The 14839-nt window shown below is 45.7% G+C and overlaps 1 protein-coding gene across 8 annotated transcripts in view; it reads left to right on the forward strand.

Moving 5' to 3' along the window:
* Positions 1 to 14839, forward strand: part of CELF6 (CUGBP Elav-like family member 6) — a 183010-nt gene that overhangs the window by 18335 nt on the left and 149836 nt on the right. The gene's annotated exons all lie outside the window — the stretch shown is intronic.

Raw genomic sequence — 14839 nt, forward strand, 5'->3', positions numbered from 1 at the left:
CTTTAGCCAAGATTTCAGCCCCTTCTCCGGTCCTTCCTCTTCCCACCAGGCATCTTCCAGGCCCAAGGACTGGGAAGTCACTGGTTTCATTGCTCCACATGACATCTGGAGTAAGAATGGAAAAGGTTCCCTCTGAGAACTCAGGCACTCGCAGTCTGGTTGGTTTCCCCAAGGGTCGGGAGAGGCTGTGTATCCCTCCATTGCTGCCATGGCCCTGTCTGCTGAAGCAGGAGCCCTGAGATGCCTTTCCTCTCTTTTCTCTAGAGTCTATGCTTGTTGTGGGCAGGGAATGGGTTTACCAACTTTGTTATATGGTTATATCATACTCTCCCAAACGCTTAGTTCAGTGCCTCATACACAGTAAGGGCTCAATAAGTACAACTGATTGATCATCGATTGATTGAATCAAAGTGAGAGTTCATTCATTCATTCATTCATTCAATAGTATTTATTGAGCGCTTACTATGTGCAGAGTACTGTACTAAGCGCTTGGGGTGAACAAGTCGGCAACAGATAGAGACAGTCCCTGCCGTTCACACCCCAGGCAACTGAGAACTCGTCCTCTAGACTGTGAACTCATTGTGGGCAGGTATGTATCTGTTTGTTGTTATAGTGGACTCACCCAAGTGTTTAGTACAGTGGTTTGCACGCAGTAATCTCTAAAAAATACGATTGAATTGAACCATGAGCTGGGCTGTCATTGATATGGGGGGGGGGCAGAGGGGGAGACAAGGGAAGGCCTGTGGGGACTACAGGTCCCAGCATTCTGCTCTTCTTTGCCCCCTCATAAGGTGTAGATTTGAGAACTGCATGTTGGGGCTTGTAGTCTGGCTGTTGGTACCCATGGTTGTTCTTGCCTGTGGAAGAAGAAAGAAGCTCTCCTTCACTTCAAAGACTTACTGAAGGCACATCTCCTCCAAGAGGCCTTCCCAAACTAACCTCCACTTTTCCTCATCTCCCACTCCCTTCTGCATCACCCTTACTCTATCCTTTTGCTCTCCCCACCCCCCACCCCAGAGCACTTATGTATATATCTGTAATTTTTTATTTATACAGATGTCTGTTTATTTGTACTGATGTCTGTCTCCCCCCATAGACTGTGAGCTCACCGTGGTCAGGGATTGTCACTCTTTATTGCCATATTGTACTTTCTCAAGTGCTTAGTACAGTGTTCTGCACACAGTAAGAGCTTAATAAATACGACTAAATCAATGATTGAAAGAATGAAGCTGTCACGTGCTAGGGGAGGTCCCCGAGCTCCTGGCAGACTGAGTTGGCTTTTCTCCAAGAGTCAACAGGAACCTCTGGCCTCCTGGACCCGGCCGAGGGGCAGACTGTTCTGCCCTGTGATGCATTGATAAGGAGCAGGGAACGGACCCAGGAGGGGACCTCTGGAACCCAGCTGACCAGAGTGTGATCTGTGAACTTACTCTGAACAGAGACCCTTCCCACCCTCCCACTGTCCTGTCCAGGAAGCCGGTCATTGCCATGGTGTCCTGCTGTTTCTGGGGGACAGGCAAGAGGCGGATGGACGCCAACCTGTGACTGGGCGTGAGGAGGTTTCTGGAGAGGAGAGTGCTATGGGGGAATGCGAGAGCACCTTGGTCCTGCTCTCTGGGGGCCAAGCGAGGCTAACGGTTCTGCGGCGGAACAGAGGGGTGGTGGTCTTGGGACAGCTTCTCCAGTCAAATGATGAGGAGATGGAGGCTGACTGGTGGGCAGCACAGCCTGGTCCAGTCCTTCAGGAATGTCTCTGGAGAAGCAAAGAACCAGGGGCCGGGAGCGGAGCACTGCTGCAGTGGCGTTTCCGTTGGCAGCTGGGTGGCCCCTGCGGCTGGGTGGCTGTCTCTGTCGCGCTCTGCCTGCCTCTCAGGCAGACGCTGACAGCTTTGCTGATACTTTTTGCGGAGCCCTGACAGATGGCTGCTTTACGGGATGGGAGAATGATCCATAAATTACCAAAGAAACATCTCTTGCTCCCTTAGGGTCCAGGCGGCAGCTTTGGAGCAGCTGCAGCTGCATTTTGATCGGCAGTGGGATTTGCTGTGGGGGTCTCTCCCCTCTGCTGTTCTCCAGCTGCTGAGGACATGGATACCTGAAGGGGAAGGGAAGGGGGCAGGGAGGTGAAGGTGGAAAGCCTGAGTTCTCTGTATCCTGAATCCCTGGGCTGGGGAGAGCTTTCCCCAGGTGACAGATGCTGTCCCTTCCTGAAATAGCCAGAACACCGCTACTGGACTCCTGGGTGACCTTGAGCAAGTCACATAAGCTCCTTGGGCCTCAGTTTCCTCACTTTATAAAATGGGTATAATAGTATCTGTCTCTCCCAACCTCTCAGGGCTAATCAGAAAATGATACAGGATTACTGACGTGAAAGTGTTTTGGAAAAATGAAAGCCCACACTACGTCTAAGGAATTCCTATTATTATTTTATTATTATTACTTTTACTATAAGAAGGCAGGGGCCTGATGCCTGTGTAGAACGCTGCCTCATTCCCCTTCCCACCTTTAGGTCATAAACTTCTTGCAGTAGCTTAAAGATGGGGCCATGTTGATGTTCGGGAAGAGAACTGGGGAAAAGTCCAGCGGCTTAGGCTGGAGTTGTCTTCTACCCATTGTCCCTTCCCACTTTTCCTCTCTGCCTCCTGTTTGTCGTGATCTCCACTCAAGGGCCCCTTGGGTCTATCTTCTCCCTGCCCTTTCTAGTCTCTCACCCAGGGAAGACAGGAGATAGACTGAGGCTCAGGGTCCATTCAACAATGAGTAGGTGAGGGCTGGGCGGAGCATTGAAGAAATAAATCTGACCTACTCATTGCACCCCTACCATTTCCTTCTGTCCCCTCCCCTGAGGCTTGTGCTGTTACCACATCTTAGAAACCAGCCTATAGAGGAGGCCTAGGGGCACTCACTTCAAGTCAGTGAGTGGCAAGCTTGGGAGTCAAGAAAACTGTCGGATAAAGCACAGTACGGTGGTTCAGATTTTATCAGATCCCCTGATTAAAAAATGATTTCCTCTGTTCTACTGTACATTCAAGGATTCCACTGCCCTCCCACACCCCCATACCCACCCACCTACCCATCCAAACATCACTCCTCCCCTGCTGGTCCCAAACTAAGAGAATAATAGCACCATCTTGGATCTTTACCATTTTACATTTAATACCATTTTTTGGGGTGCCCTGAGTGAGAGGCCTTAGTCTCTCCTCGGAGAGAGCATATCCTCATTGGGGAAATGAAAACCCAAAGGGGAATCAAAACCCAGGTTCCAAAGTGGCCATAATGGATAAACTGGATCTTTGAAGAGATCACTCACTCATTCATCAACCCACAGTATTTATTGAGCACCTATTGTGAGCAGAGCGCTGTTCTAAGCATCTGGGAGAAATACCAGAAGCAAAGCGCATGTTCCTTGTCCTTAAGGAATTTGTACTATAATGGGAGAGAGGGAAGATGAGTCTAGCCTAATCTCAATCCCAAAATTCCTTCCAGGAAAGAAGTCTGGAATGCTGCTGAGAGGATTCCAATCATCATGTCCTCCTCAAGTGTGGAGGGCAGGATGCAGGAATGCTGAGAACCAGTTGCCCTTTGACCTTTCCAGTCACTTTTATTTCATTTAATTTTTTATGGTATTCATTAAGCATTTACTCTGTGCTCTACTAAGCACTGGGGCAGATACAATATAATCAGGTTTGACCCAGTCCATTTCCCACATAATCTCAATCTCCATTTTATAAAGAAGGAAACTGAAGCACAGAGAAGTTAAGTGACTTCTGACAAATGGTGGAGCCAGGATTAAAAACAGTTTGGTCGAGTGGAAAGAGTATGGGCCTGGGAGTCACAGGACTGAAATTCTAATCCAGGCTCCACCGTTGTGTGATGTGTGACCTTGGGCAAGTCATTTAACTTCAATGTACCTCAGTTACCCTACCTGTAGAATGGGGATTAAGAATGTGAGTCCCTTGTGGGACATGGACTAAGTCCAACCTCATTAGCTTGTACCAATTCCATAGTTTAGTACAGTTCCTGGTGCATAGTAAGCACTTAACAAATGCCATTTAAAAAAAAAATAAAGAACCCAGGTCCTCTGACTTCCAGGCCTGTGTTTTTTTCCACGAGGCCATACTGTTCTTGAGGTCACATGGCTGGTTATCACATCAGGTCTAGGTAGTCATGTAATTTACAGCAGGGTTAGGGACCCTCTGGGGTTCCATTCTGGTGTAATCCATCAATCAATCAATCAATTGTATTTTTTAAGCACTTTCCAAGTGCAACACACGCTCCCTGCTGTCAGAGAGTTTACAGTCTAATAAAGCGACAGTCATAAATTACTTGGGAGCATCAGGAAGAACAGGGATATAACAGAGGCAGAGCAAATATGAAAGGATGAAATAATGGAATAATCATTTTTACAAACAAATTTACATGTGTACAGAACTGCTAAGATTAGGGGTGGCAGCTGGGTTGACAGAGTTGGTTTACTAGTTGGTCAACCCCTTGAGAGCAGGGATCATGTCCACCAACTCTACTGTACTCCCCCAAGTGCTCGGTGCAATGCTCTGTAATCAATTAATCATCTTGTCTTGTTTTGTTTTGTTCTGTTTTGCTTTGCTGTCATCTCTCCTGTTTAGACTGTGAGCCCGTTTTGGGCAGGGATTGTTTCTATCTGTTGCCGAATTGTACATTCCAAGCGCTTAGTACAGGGCTCTGCACTTAGTAAGCGCTCAATAAATGCTATTGAATGAATAAATGAATATTTATTAAGTGCTTAACGTGTGCATTGCACTACATTAAGTCTTTGGGAGAGCAATAAAATAGATTAGATAGACGTGATCCCTGCCCAAGGTGCTTGCATAATAAGCACTCAATAAATGCTATTGATTATTGGTTGATGTGATTAGAGTGTCATGAATTGCTAGAGGAAGATTCTTAAAAGATATGGGATTTTAGGAGGGCTTAGAAGCTGGGGAGAGCTGTGTTCTGGCGATTTTGGTGGGGTAGGAACTTCCAGGCTGAGGGAACTGGATAAATGAAGAGAATTCAGAGGTGAGGGGGAAGTCGTCTGTTTATTGTTGTATTGTAATTTCCCACAATGCAGTTTCGTACAGTGCTCTGGACACAGTTGGCGTTCAATAAATATGATTGAATGAATGAATGAATGAATGAATGAATGAATGAATGAATGAATGAATGAAAGAGTCAAGAGTGAGGAACAATTAGAGGGTGAGTTAGGGAGAAGCAGAGTGAGAATTGGGAGTAGCATTTAAAGAGGGCTGATATGTAAGGTGGAGAGAGCTGGTGGTGAACCTTGAAGCAAATGGTGAGGAGTCTGTGCTGGACACAGTGGGGATCCAATGGAGATTTTTGTGAAGTTGGGAAATGTATGCCAAACAATACTTCAAGACGTTGATCTGGGAAACAGTGTATAACATAGCCTGAAATGGACTGAGGCTGGATGGCGGAAGACCAGCATGGAAGCCGATGTAGTAATCTAACTGTGATGTGACATGAGCATAAACAGGATGGCTGAAGAGGAAGGGGCAGATGTGGGAAAGGTGGAAAAAACACAACTTGGGGAAGGCACCTCTAGATTGCCCCATTAATTTAAGGCCATCATCCTTGTGACTCTAGATTTGGTTCATCCCAAAAGACACAGTAAGGGTTCAGCTAACAAATCTACACCCGGAAGACTGGCTAGTGAGGTTTGGAGGAATGTCAAATGCCCCACCCTCCTCTAATTTGTAGATTATACACACAATACACACACACACACACATTCTTTCTCTGTCTCACACACACACAAGCACAGAGACATTCTTCAAATACCCCTCTTTACTTATAAACAGATAACCCATTTGACAGAATCAAATAAGACCCAAGCATAAACCCTTACACCTGATCTGGAACTTGTTCCTAATTTAAACCCAAGTGCTAGCATCCCCTCGAACCTCTGCTCTAGTTCCCTTAGCAGGTCTCTATAGTGCACGTCATTCACAGGTTCTTCCCTGGTTGGTCTTCTTGCTGACGCTCAGCCTTTTTGGTGAACACTTCCTTCCTCATCATCAGTGTCTCTCGGTGGTTTTCATCACTTTCCTAAGCCCTTCTTAAAAATAATAATAATAATCACAGTTGTGATATTTATTAAGTGCTTACTATGTGCCAAGCACCGTACTAAGTTCTGGGGTAGGTATAAGGTCATTTGGGTGGACACAGTCTCTTTCCCAAATAGGGTTCACAGTTTTAATCCCCACTTTACAGATGAGGTAACTGAGGCACGGAAAATTTAAGTGACTTGCCAAAGGTCACACAGCAGACAAGTGGTGGATATGGGATTAGAACCCAGGTCCTTTTGTCTCCCAGGACCGTTCTCTATCTACTAGGCCTCACTGCTTCTTCTTTGCCTCATTCCTTCCTGTAACTGGCTGGGCTCTGGCTGATGTCACCAAGTGAGTGATTGGCATCCTCTGCATAATCATTTTCTGTCCAGGAGGGGTCTTTATGTGGGAGCAGATCCCCAGGTGGAGGACCTCCTGGGACTCTCCCCCTTTTCTACATGAGGGGCTAGCCTCTGGACCATCACTGTCCTGGTTTGGGTTCTGACCACAGGAGGGGAGCAAAAGAGGAGGGAAGCCTCCCTGCCACTCACCACCCATCACCACCCTGGCACAGAAGACAATTTGAGGGCTGGACTTCTCCACTATGCCTCGGAAACAGTCAGTAACCCTCTGGGGGACCTGCTCTCCCCCCTCCCTTTGGGGCTCAGACCAAAAGTCGATCACTCCTCCCACCTTCAAAGCCTTATCGAAGGCTCATCTCTTCCAAAAGACCTTCTGTGACTCAGCCCTCATTTCCTCTTCTCCCACTCCTTTCTGCCTCATCCTTGCACGTGGATTTGCACCCTTTATTCACCCCACTCTCAGCCCCATGGGACTTACGTGCATATCCATAACATTTCTTTATAGTAATGTCTGTCTCCCCTTCTAGACTTTAAGTGCCTTGTGACCATTTATCTTTTATTGTATTCTCCCAAACACTTAGTACAGTGAAACCATTTAGTGGAGGTGGCAAAAAAATCTCACAAAAAGTATTCACATCAATATGTGAGCAGAGATGGGGGCAGAAGCATCAACTGTATCTTGGGATCCCCTGCAAAAATCAGGTTGCCCTGAGGGCCAGGGTCTAATGGTCTGAGTTCTGAGGGTTAGGGGTCTGCTGGAGTCATTTCTCATCTTCTATCCCTGCCCCCAGCCCAGTGCAGGGAGCTGGACCCCTAACCGAGGTCAGGCCTCCCCCTCTAGCCTTCCAGCTCTTTGCGGGCAGGGAATGTGTCTGTTTATTGTTATATTGTACTCTCCCAAATGCTTAGTGCAGTACTCTGCACACAGTAAGTGCTCAATAAATATGATTGACTGACTGGCTGGCTCTCTCTTGGTCCCGAACAGCCCCATTTTGGCCCTTTGCTTCCCCAGGCCAGGGTCCACAGGAAGCTGGTTGTTCCGAATTAATGCAGCCCAGAGTCCTGGCAGCAAGCCGGTCTGGCACTCTGGGTCGGAAGCTGTCTTTCAAGCATCAAGGCCACTGGAGACCCTGAATGGCATCTTTACCATCCTGGCTGCAGAACGTCATTAAAAATTAAGGAGCAATTGGAAATCCCACAGAAGAGATCAATCAAAGAGGGATGTCTGAAAACTCAGGCGTGGGGAAAGCTGAGCTGCCCCAGGTGTAATAAGCGGGTAAAGACTGGGGCACTGCCCAGGCCAGGTGTGGGCTTTGGAGCTGGCTTCCACTGGGGCTAACAGGGCCAGGTCCCCACTTGCTTGAGGGCCCAGTAAACATGCGCGATCTGGGGAATGACAATGGAGGTTTTGGCCAGGGAGGTTGCTTCTGCTCCATCCCGCAGAAACAAGGAGTGAGGCGGGAATGGATATGGCTCTATCCCCAATCAATTAATCGACCAGTCATGATTATTGAGAGCCTACTGTGTTCAGAACCATGTAGTGGGCTCCCTCAAAGAATCAATCAATCGATCAGTCAATTGATAGTTTAGAGAACCTCCTGCATGCAGGGTCCTGTAGTGAACCCTTAGCAGAATGCAACTGACTAGAGAAAGTGTGGCCTAGTGGAAAAAGCCCAGGCCTGGGAACCAGAGGACCTGGGTACTAATCCCAGCTCCAGCACTTGACAGCTGTGTGACCTTGGCCCAAATCACTTATGTTCTCTGTGCCTTGTTTTTCTCATCTGTAAAATGGGAATTCAATACCCATTTCCCCTCCTACTTAGTCCTATGTGAGACAGGGACTGCGTCCAACCTGATTAACTTATATCTATCCCTGTGCTTAGGACAGTGTTTGACACATAATAAGTGCCTAACAAATGCCATTATCATTGTTATTGCTATTATTATTGTTATCATTATTGGACATGATCACTGCCACTGAATAGCTTTTATTCTAATAGCTAATCAAAAGCAATCAGTTAATTATATTTATTGAGCACTTACTCTGTGCAAAACAGTGCTTGGGAGAGCACAATATAACAGAGTTGGTAGACAAGTTCCTTGCCCCCAGTAAGCTTACAGTCTAAAGAAATTAATTCACAGGGCCAGGTCTCCACTTGCATGAATGTTGGAATAGAATGAAACTACACTACAGGTTTTGAAAAGAGAAGTTTATTTATGCAAAGACTTTTGAGAAGTGGGAGATGTGTGGTTAAGACATTTCCCTCTCCCATGGGAAGAGACACCCATAAGCCCTCTTCTATTCTATGTCTGGGTTTACTCAATCAATCAATCAATCATTTAATCCATCATATTTATTAAGTGTTTACTGTGTGCAGAGCATTATACTAAGCACTTGGGAGAGTACATTATAACAGAGTTGGTAGGAGAGGTTTCTTCCCACAGCAAGTTTACGGTCTAGAGGGAACAGACATTAATATAAATAAATAAATTATGGATATTTACATATTTTATTTAATAGTATTTATTGAGCACTTACTATGTATAGAGCACTGTACTAGGTGCTTGGAATGTACAGTTTGGCAACAGATAGAGATAATCCCTGCCCAATAGCAGGCTCACAGTCAACGGGGGAAACAGACAGCAAAGCAAAACAGAACAAAGCAAAACAAGACAACATCATCAAGACACATATGTGCTGTGGGGTTGAGGGAGGGGTGAATAAAGGGTGTTAATCCGAGTGTAAGGGCAACACAGAAGGGAATGTGAGAGGAGGAAATAAACTCCTAGTCGGGAAAGGCCTCTTGGAGGAGATTTGTCTTCAATAAGGTTTTGAAGTTGAGGAAAGTTATCATCCAACGGATATAAAGAGGGAGGATGTTCCAGTCCAGAGGCAGGACACGGGTGAGTGGTCAGCGCCGAGTAAGACGAGATCAAGGTAGAATGAGTAGGTTGGCCTTAGAGAAGCGAAGAATGCAGACTGGGTTGTAGTAGGAAAGCAACTGATTAGACTGTAAGCTCCTTGTGGGCAGAGAATGTGTTTGCCAACTCTGTTACAGTTCTCTCCCAATCACTTAGCACAGTACTCTGCACTCAGTAAGCACTCAACAAATACCAGTGATGATTATTGATGACTCTGCCAAGAGAGCATGAAGGAGAAGGCAGTGGCCGGGCAGGGCTGCAAGAGGCCGGTGCCCCCACCGGGGCCCAAGAGCTGGCTGCACCAAGGGAGATTTTCCAGGCCTCAAACCACGGCATTGATTTCTGTGGGCTCTGTGCTGTTTGGCTTTATGTGGGTTTCGACCTCCTGAGCTTAACAAAGTGAAAATAAATATTTAATTATTCTCCTAAATAAAAATCAATAGCACCACTGGCTGGCTAAGTAAATGGTGGGGGCCATAAATTTTCCCCGCACATGACTCGCAGATCTTCCATTACGGTTCCAAATAATGGGTCACGGGCACTGCTGAATAATACCACAGGAAAACAATAATTAAACAAGGCAGAGGGCCCGCTGGACCATGGGAAAAGTCCAGCTTGAGGAGAGGATGCAGCGGGTCAAGTCTTCCCTCTGTGCCTGATCACTCAGCACGTCCTAGGTTATTCTCTGCAGCTTCCACACTGGACTCCTGTCTGCCTCAGAGTGACCCTATGAGTTAGTTGACCCTAAGAGTTAGCCGGTCTCCTACGGGAATCAGGGCTGACAGGCAGGGGTGGGCAGACCTGCACATTCAAGTAAGTGAAGAGGGTAACCTGAAGGAGTGGGTGGAAGCTTGAGTCGGCAGGTACACGGGGCGTGTACGCATAAAGGCTTGTGTCTATATATCAGGATGGCAGGGCTTGCATTTGGGTGTGGATGGAAGTATCAATTTCAGTATTTATTTAGCACCAGTACTAAGCACTGGGGAAATACCCCATAAGCAGATACAGTTCCTTTCCCACATGGGGCTCACATTCTAATCGAGCCAATCAATCACTGATATTTATGGAGCATTTCCTGTATGCAGACCACTGAACTGAGAGCTTGGGAGAGTAATAATAATAATAATCATATTTGTTAAGTGATTACTATGTGCCAAGCACTGTTCTAAGCACTGGAGTAGATACAAGGTAATCAGGCTGTCCCACGTGGGGCTCACAGTCTTAATCCCCATTTTATAGATGAGGTAACTGAGGCACAGAGAAGTTAAGTGACGTGCCTAAAGTCACACAGCTAACAGGTGATGGAGCCGGGATTAGAAACCACGATCTCTGATTCCCAAGCCCGGGCTCTTTCCACTAAGCCACACTGCTTTACAATAGACTACAGCAGAGTACAGTAGAGTTGTCGGACATGATCTAAAAGGTAGGGAAATCAGGTAATATTCCTTGAGGGCAGAGAACGTGTCTACCACCTCTGTTACATTATACAATCCCAAGCACTGCACTGTGTGCTTGAGAGAGTGTGCACTGCACACAGTAAGTGCTCAGTAAAAACAATTGATTGGTTACCATTTTAAAGCACTCAAATCACCTTGCCGCCTCCTACCTCAACTTGTATTCTCCTACTACAACCCAGTCCTCACGCTTCTTTCCTCTAATGCTAACCTTCTCACTTTACCTCATTTTCATCTATCTTGCCTCCGACCTCTCGCCCACACCCTGCCTCTGGCCCAGAATGTCCTCCCTCCTCATATCAGACAGATAATTACTCTCCCCCACTTCAAAGCCTAATTGAAGGCACATCTCCTTCAAGAAGTCTTCCCTGACTAAACCCTCCTCTCCTCTTCTCCCACTCCCTCTGCACTCATCTAACTCCCTCCTTCATTCATCCTCCCTCCCCTCCCCACAGGACATATATAAATATCTGTAATTTATTTATTTACTTATTTATACTAGTGTCCGTCTCCCCCTCTAGACTGTGAGCTCATTGTGGGCAGGAATGTGTCTATTGTTATAATGTACTCTCCCAAGCGCTTAGTACAGTGTTTTGCACACAGTAAGTGCTCAATAAATCTAATTGTTATTATTAGTAATCATAATACAGATGAGGAAACTGAAGCTCAGAGAGGTTAAGTGAAGCCACACAGCAGGCCAGGGACAGAGCTGCTACTAGAATCTAGTTTCCCGACTCTTTTCAATAGAACTTGCTACCTCCCTGTGAGGGAGCGCTCACATGTATGTCTGCTCACGTGTGTTGGCTCACTGGCCGTGCCACGATCCCTTGCCTCTATGGCAACATCTCTGTGGTGGGTGAGAAGAGGCTTTCTGGGTGTCAAGGACTGACCGGCTCAGCAGGAGGCTCCAAATAAATGCAATTAGAAAAAAAAGCCACAGGGAGAGGGCAATCTGTTTTATTGACAGTAATTCAGAGCTGGTGTGTAAATCATTAAGATCTCGGAGTTTGAAACTACTTAGCTACGTCACCCTCTTATATATCAATACAGCCAGGCAAGCTTTTTTAAAATCAATTAGTCAGTGCTCTAACAGTAAATAAAAATAACATCCTGGAAGTGGAATAATCCACTTGGCAGCAGCTCTCATCACGCTTCTCAGGCCAGGGAAGGCGTTGAGGAGAGACACTTTCCCTGATAGAGGCTTTAACCCTACCTTGTACCCTGAGCGCACGATGGTCGTTCTGCCCTTTAGGGGCTGGAAAATTGATAATATCTTCGGGTAGATGGATTTGGGGATGGCAGCTGACACCATCTCTTTTCTCCCCCACCTTAGCAACTTGGGGTGAGTCAGAGGAGGGATCCTCCTCTTAGGGCTCATTTTTTAAAGTGCCTCCTGAGGAGAGAAGAAATGTTATTGAAATATTAATGTTATGGGGATTGAGACTGTGAGCCTCATGTGGGACAACCCGATTACCCTGTATCTACCCAGTGCTTAGAACAGTGCTCTGCACATAGTAGGTGCTTAACAAATACCAACATTATTATTATTGTGCAAGGTTGGCCTGAGTTCTGCCCCGAGGGGCAGTCGGCACCCAAGATCTTGAGCTCGTTGCGAGCAGGAATGTGTCTGTTGCTATATTGTACTCTCCCAAGCACTTAGCACAGTGCTTTGCACACAGTAAGCTCTCGATGCATATAAATGAATAAATGAATGAATGTGGGCAAGACCCTGTGACATTTTTGCAGAGAATCAAGGCAGGGGAGTGTTGTGTTCACTGAGGCAGGGGAGGGTTGTGTTGGCTGATGCAGGATGCACAGGCTTCCTAAAAATAATGCTTGCTTTTTATTCTTAGTGACATTTGTTAAACACTTACTATGTGCCAGGCACTGTACTAAGTACTGGGATAGATACAAGGTAATCAGGTTGGACTCAGTCCACATCCCACATGGTGCTCACAGTCTTAATCTCCATTTTACAGATGGGGTAACTGAGGCCCAGAGAAGTTAAGTGACTTGCCCTCAGTCACACAGCTGACAAATTCATTCATTCATTCATTAGTATTTATTAAGTGCTTACTATGTGCAGAGCACTGTACTAAGTGCTTGGAATGTACAGTTCGGCAACAAATGACAAATGGCAGATCCAGGTTAGAACCCGGGTCCTTCTGACTCCCAAACCTGCCCTCTATCCACTGGGTCACACTGCTTCTCATGCTCTTTTGCCACAGGAGTGGAATCAGTAGAAGTAAGGAGACCAGCAGACTCTGAAAGGCAACTAGCTTCTCCATAGCTTCTTGGGTTCTTCTAGTATCAAAATGAGAAAAACATAAAGGATCAGAAACTAAAACTGGTTCATTAATCTGTAAGTTCCTTGAAGGCAGAGATCATGATGATGGTATTTGTTAAGTGCTTTCTATGTGCCAGGCACTGTATTAAGCGCTGGGATGGATCCAAGCAAATCGGATTGGACACAGTCCCTGTCCCACATGGGGCTCACAGCCTCAATCCCCATTTTATAGATGAGGTCACTGAAGCACAGAGAAGTGAAGTGACTTGCCCAAAGCCACACAGCTATGTGTCAGAGTCTGGATTAGAATCTATGACCTCTGATTCCCAAGCTCATTCTCTTGCCACTAGGCCACACTTATGTCTTCCTACTCTATTATTCTGTATTCTCCCAAGTAGTCAGTACACTATTCTGCAACAGTAAATGCTCAATAAATACCAGTAATTGATTGAGTGAATGTTAGGGAAAGGCAGTGTGGTCTTGTGGAAAGAGCATGTGTCTGGTAGTCAGAACACCTGGGTTCTAATCCTGCCTCTCCTTCTTACCTGCTGTGTGACTTTGGGCAAATCAGTTTACATTTCTGGACCTCGGTTTCCTCATCTGTAAAATGAGAAGTTAACACCTGTTCTCTCTTCCCCTTACACTGTGAGTCCTATGTGGGCCCGGAACTAAATCTGATTATCTTATATCTATCCTAGTGCTTGGTACATAGTAAGCACTTAGTAAATTCCATAATTATTATTAAAGCGGGGAGGCAGCTATTTAATGCTTGACCAGATCTCAAAGTTGTAAAATCCTACTGAAATCCGTTATTATTGAAGACCTTTAAATAGAAAGATATACAGTAAGCAGAGAGCATTTGTCTCTTGGCTTTGGGCTCCGATCAGTCCTTTATTACATATTGGAATCAGTTAAGAAGAAAAATGTGAAGAATTAGAAGACGGTTCGCAGAAACACAACTAGACCCAGGCCCAGGAGGAAAAGTTAAAAAAATTGGGATTATTTAGAATGGAGAAATAAAGGCTTAAAGGGAACTCAATAGGTCCTTAAATATCTGAGGTCAGAGTGAGAAAACACCTACAGGAGATGTAAGAGAGGGTTTTCTCCCTCAGAGCTTCTGGGAGATGCTTTCTGAGGTTAATGACTCCTTTTTTTGGAGCGATCTTTGAAGAGGATGGACGGAATCATAACAATGGGATCATAATGGTTTGTCCTGGTGCAAGACAGGGAACAGACTATCAGTCAACCAGCCAATCAATTGATCAATCAGTCAGTCATATTTATTGAGCACTTACTGTGTCCAGAGTACTGTATGAAGAACTTGGGAGAGTACAAAAGAGAAGGTACACCCAATCTCTGCTCTTGATGATTTTGCAATTTACTGGGGAAGACAGATGTTAAAAGAAATTATAGGTAAAGTAAGTGAAGAGTACAAGGATAGGTAGGTATGGACTGTGAGGGTAGGAGGGTGTTTATTGTTATATTGTACTCTACCAAGCTCTTAGTACAATGCTCTGCACCAGTAAATGCTCAGTAATTACGATTTTTCAAATGAAAGAATGAATGAGGGTGGCTCAAACTCTCAGCCTCAAAGCACTTACGTACATACCCATAATTTACTTATTTATATTAATTTCTGACTCCCCCGCTAGACTGTAAGCTCATTGTATGAAGGGAACGTGTCTACCAACTCTGCTATAATTTACTCTCCCGAGCACTTAATAT

This window comes from Ornithorhynchus anatinus, chromosome 5, assembly GCF_004115215.2.
Source record: "Ornithorhynchus anatinus isolate Pmale09 chromosome 5, mOrnAna1.pri.v4, whole genome shotgun sequence".
Classification (NCBI taxonomy): Eukaryota; Metazoa; Chordata; class Mammalia; order Monotremata; family Ornithorhynchidae; genus Ornithorhynchus; species Ornithorhynchus anatinus.